Below are 5,862 nucleotides of genomic sequence, written 5' to 3' on the forward strand. Positions count from 1 at the left end.
AGTATTATGTTGTTTGACCAAGGAAGAAATTGAGCTTCCTAAAGTTTAAGTATCTAACAAAGTGACTGACTAGTGGCGCCAGAACCCAAACCCACGCGTGCCTCGCTGCCCTCCAACTGATCTGCTTCAGTCAGATTAGCCAAAAGGGAATTCCCATATACTTTGCTAGGCAAAAAAAAAATATTGATTTATATGAAAAACATACTCAAGGCTCAACAAAATGTTCCAAAGAACATTTTTAAAAACACTTTTTACTCTAGAACATTTGCAAACATATATACTAGTAGTACATTATATGAACCTATCACCTGGTTTCAACAATTATGAATAGATGGCCAGTCTTATTTCATTTACATTCCCAGCTACTTCTCTCACCCGACCACGAGATTATCTTAAAGCAAATCTCAGACACTTTTCATCTGGAAATATTTAAGTATGTATCTATAAAAGATAAAAACTCTTTTTTTTTCAAACATAACCATCATCACAACTACAAAATATTGACAATTTCTTAATATCATTTAAGAAATTAATCTTCCACATTATCTCATAATTATTTTTTTTTACATTTGGTTTTGTTAAAAAACAAAATTCAGGGGTGGCCGGTTAGCCCAGTGGGTTAGAGTGTGGTGCTCATAACACCAAGGTTGCCGGTTCAGTCCCCACATAGGTCACTGTGAGCTGAACCCTCCTTAAAAACAAAAACAAAATTCAACCTAGTAAATATGAAGATTTGTCTTTATTAAGAGATTCATGAATCAGGCACATCCCATCTAGCAACAAGAAGGGGACTCTAAGGGATTGTATAAAATAAAAAGGTTTTTATAGGAAGAAGCGTGGAGCAAGGGAGCTATTAACAAAAGGAGAGAAAGAATTATTTTTGACACTGGATATCTCTTCTTTGGGGGAAAGACAATAGGAAGGGTTTTTATCATGCAGATTGCCTCTTCTTTTTATGGGGGATGGAGAGAGTCCATATGACAAATTAACTTTATTGGTGCTTGACCAGAAAATTCCAAACTGGTTGATTAAGATTACCCTTCTGGGAGAGGTTGAAACTGCAATTAGATCAGGTATTAAATCTCAGTTTAGTATCATGGGCTTTTAGCATAAGTGATACCATTTGGGGTCTGTGGTTTTTCTTTAACAATTTCTTCAAACTAGGAACCAGACAAAGTCCCTCACTGTATGTGATTAATACATCTCTTAAGTCTTCTTGATAGGTTATCCCTCCCTCTTATATTTTTGCTATTTGTTAAAAAAAATTGATGCATTTGCCCTGGAAAATTTCCCACAGTCAGTATTCGGCTGACTGTATCCATCTCTCTAGTGTCATTTAATATATTCCTTTAAATGCTGTATGTCTTATAAATTGATATATTTAGAGGCTTGGTCAAATTCAGGTTTGATTTTATTGGCAAGAACACTTTGTAAGTGGTACTGTGTACTTCCTATCACATTGCATCAGGAGGCTGGCAATCTCTGGCGGTCCCATTTTCAGTGATGCTAAGATTAATTATTGGATTCAGGTGTTGTCAGCCCCTCCTTTAAAGCTCCCATCAAGCAGAAACAGAAAAGTAGTTACCTACAAGAGAGCTGCTATAAGACTGTCAGCTGATTTCTCAGCAGAAATTTTGCAGGCCAGACGGGATTGGCAGGAAATATTCAAAGTGATGAAAAGAAAAGGACCTACAACAAAGACCACTCGACCCAGCAAGGCTATCATTTAGAATCGAAGGAGAGATAAAGAGCTTCCCAGACAAGAAAAAGCTGAAGGAGTTCATCACCACCAAACAGTATTACAAGAAATGTTAAAGGGACTTCTTTAAGAATAAGAAAATAAAAAACATGAAGAAGAAAATATTGCAAAGAAAAACATTCTCACTGACAAAGGTAAACACATAATAAAACCAGGGACTCAATCAACACTAAAGCTAGTACAAAGGTTAAAAGGCAAAAGTAGGAAGATCATGTGTAATTACAACAGTAAATTAAGGGATACAGAGAAAGAGAAACACACACACACACGAAGTAAAAAATAATGATAAAAACAAACGTGGAGGGGGTGAGCAAAAATGGTAGTAATTTTATAATGTGTTCGAACTTCAGTGACCATCAACTTAAAACAGACTACTATAAACATAGCTTGGTATATACAAAGCACATGGTAACCACAAATCAAAAATCTACAAGAGATATACAAGAACTAAAGAGAAAGGAATCCAAACACAACACTACAGAAAGTCATCAACATACAAGAAAAGAGCAAGAGAATAAGAAATAGAGAACTACAAAAATAATCAGAAAACAATTAATAAAATGGAAATACTGTGTTTCCCCAAAAATAAGACCTAGCCAGACAATCAGCTCTAATGCATCTTTTGGAGCAAAAATTAATATAAGACCCAGCCTTATGTTATATTATATTATATTATATTATATTATATTATATTATATTATATTATATTATATTATATAGACCCAGTCTTAAATTATAGTAAAATAAGACTGGGTCTTTATTAATTTTGCTCCAAAAGACACATTAGAGCTGTTTGTCCAGCTAGGTCTTATTTTCGGGGAAACAGGGTAATTACATACTTATCAATAATTACTTTAAATGTAAATGGATTAAATACTCCAATTAAAAGACAAATACATAAAGAAGTGTGTCATGCGGGGTCTCTGGTCCCGCTCCCCACATAAGAACGCAGGACATGGTGAGGCCAAAAAGGAACACCCACAGAGCCATAGATAGGGGAGTTATACCACTATAGTCTCGCTGGCAGATGGGTTGGAGACACAGGAAGCAGGAGCCACACTATCCACAACCTGCTGTCCACTTCTCTCTGCCAGCCAACCCCACTTGCTAGCTGCAATCTGCCATGCTAACTGCAATCCATGCTTGCTAGCTCAGCCACCATCTTCTTGCTAGCCCCCATTTTCTGCTAGTGTAGCCACGGCAGGTATATTAGTGGCCAATGGCTCACTGGTTACAGCTGACGGCCAACTAGCCACAGCTGATGGCCATCCAATCGCAGATGATGGCCATTTACTACCTGAGCCAGCACCTTTCCATGTGAGGGTGAGAGCCTGAAAATTGCACTCCTGGCTCTGTCCCCACAAAGTGGTACATGTATACAATGGAATATTACTTGGCCATAAAAATGAAATCTTACCATTTGCAACAACATGGATGGACCTAGAGGGTAATGTGCTAAGTGAAAGAAGTCAGACAGAAAGACAAACACCATATGATTTCACTTATATTTGGACTCTAAAGAAAAAAAAAACTGAACAAATGACAAAAACAGACTCATAGATACAGAGAACAAACTGATGGTTGCCAGATGGGAGGGGGGTTGGGGAGCTGGGTGAAAAAGCTGAAGGGATTAAGAAGTACAAATTGGCAGTTAAAAAATAGTCATGGGGATGTAAAGTACAGCTTATGTAGTCAATAATATTCTAATAACTATGTATGGTGTCAGGTGAGTGCAAGACTTATCAGGGGGATCTCCTCGTAAGTTATACACATGTCTAACCACTATGTTGTACACCTGTGTCAATGAAAAACATCCACCTAAGAGAAAGCTTATAACAGTTTATTTGAGCCAAACTGATGATAATTGCCGGGAAGCAAAATCTCAACGGACTGAGAAAATGCTCCACAAAATGGTGGTTTGTAGCTTATTATACACATAGAATCAAAGGAGGAGGGTTACATGAAATTCACCGGTGGTAGATTAAGGGGGTGGGAGAAAGCAAAGAGGGGGAAATCTCTGGGATTGGATAAAAGTAAATTTGAGAGATAGGTATTTCTTTTACATAGGTGGGTGGAGGATAGTTAATAGCTCGCCTTTTACAGCACATGGTGTCATGCAGGGTCTCAGCTCCCGCTCCCCGAACCAGAACACAGGATATGGTGAGGATAAAAAGAAACACCCACGGAGCCATAGGTAGGGGAGTCATACCACTAGTCTCGCTGCCGGCTGGGTTGGAGACACAGGAAGCAGCAGCCACACGATCCGCAAACTGCCATCCACTTCTCTGCCAACCAACCAACCAACCCCCCAATGCAGCCACAGCAGTTGTATTAGTGGCTAATGGCTAACCAGTAACAGCTGATGGCCACCCAGCCACAGCGGATGGCCATGTAATAACCGAGCCAGCACCTTTCCACGTGAGGCCGAGAGCCTAGAAACTGTTCTCTGGGACTCTGTCCCCACACATGGAGATGGTAATCAGGGGACAAGAATATTAATGAGGGATTGTGTAGTTTCCTGCTCTGGGCCAGAAAAAGAGATTAGTGACATCCCAAGGATGTCATTTTAGGTGCAAAAACACAATAGACAGGCTCTCTTAAGGTGAAGATTGACTTTATGAAGGAAGCCTTGGGCTAAAGATGTGATTTCCCCCACCATGGCCCATCTTAGTTATGATTTTTTTTTTTTTATGTTCACGCCATCTGATGTGGTTATTTTCAGTTTCCTGAGCTTGTCAGGTTTAACCTAGAGCCCCTTTTCCATCCTCACCTGAAACTAATGTAATATTGAACATCAACTCTAATTGAAAAAATTTTTTTAAAGTTCCCATCAAGCTTTCACCTAATGAAAAACATTGCCTTGATCCATTATTTCATTAAATTTTAAAAATTTGTGAGATTCTAATTTTGTCATTTCTTCTACCTTTATTAGTGAGAATTTTTCTATAATAAAGATCTTTCTCTTCTCAACTATTTGGATACCCTGAAGTACAGTTCATTTAGGAAAGGCAGAATAAGTGCTTGATCCCTTACCTTTATTCACCAACATTATTTAAAGTTGACCAAAGAACTTTTTTTTTTTTTTTTTTAAAGATTTTATTGGGGAAGGGGAACAGGACTTTATTGGGGAACACTGTACTTCCAGGACCTCTTTCCAAGTCAAGTTGTTGTCCTTTCAGTCTTAGTTGTGGAGGGCGCAGCTCAGCTCTAGGTCCAGTTGCTGTTGCTAGTTGCAGGGGGCACAGCCCACAATCCCTTGCGGGACTCGAGGAATTGAACTGGCAACCTTGTAGTTGACAACCCACACTCCAACCATCAACTGAGCCATCCCGGAGGCAGCTCAGCAAAAGGTGCCATGTTCAATCCTAATTGCAGGGGGCGGAGCCCACCATCCCTTGCGGGACTCAAAGAATTGAACTGGCAACCTTGTGGTTAAGAGCTCACCGGCCCATGTGGGAATCGAACCGACAGCCTTCGGAGTCAGGAGCATGGAGTCCCAACCACCTGAGCCACCAGGTCGGCCCCGCAAAGAACTTTTTAAGAAAATCACTATAAGCCTACGGATTTTAGAATATTTCATGTATTCCAATCTATCACACATTCATTATTTATTTTTTAATTCTTTGCTTTTAATAGTTTCATGGAGATATACTTCACATACCACACACTACACCCATTTAAAGTGCACAGTTCAGTAGTTTTTGGTATATTCACAGAGTGGTGCGATTATTACCAGGATATAATTTTGGAACACTTTCACCGTGCCAAAAAGAAACCCTACACCCAGTGGCAGTCACTCCCCCTTCCCCAAGACTCCCATAACCTAGGCAACCACAGATCTACTTTCTGTTTCTATTGATTTTTCCTATTCTGGACATTTCATATAAATGGAACTGCACATGTGGCCCTTGTCTGACTTCTTTCCCTTAGTATAATGTTTTCAAGTTTCATCCATCCTTAGGTGCTTTCCAAAAGTCACCTTCATTAACATACACCCAGTTGTGGCGGAAAGGGGCTTGTTATGAATAACGAGACACCCATTTCACCTTTATGGCTCTGAAGCGTTTTTTTTTTTTTCAGGAACTGAGGACAAGAAACCAAGT

The sequence above is a fragment of the Rhinolophus ferrumequinum genome, chromosome X (genome assembly GCF_004115265.2).
Source record: "Rhinolophus ferrumequinum isolate MPI-CBG mRhiFer1 chromosome X, mRhiFer1_v1.p, whole genome shotgun sequence".
Taxonomy (NCBI): Eukaryota; Metazoa; Chordata; class Mammalia; order Chiroptera; family Rhinolophidae; genus Rhinolophus; species Rhinolophus ferrumequinum.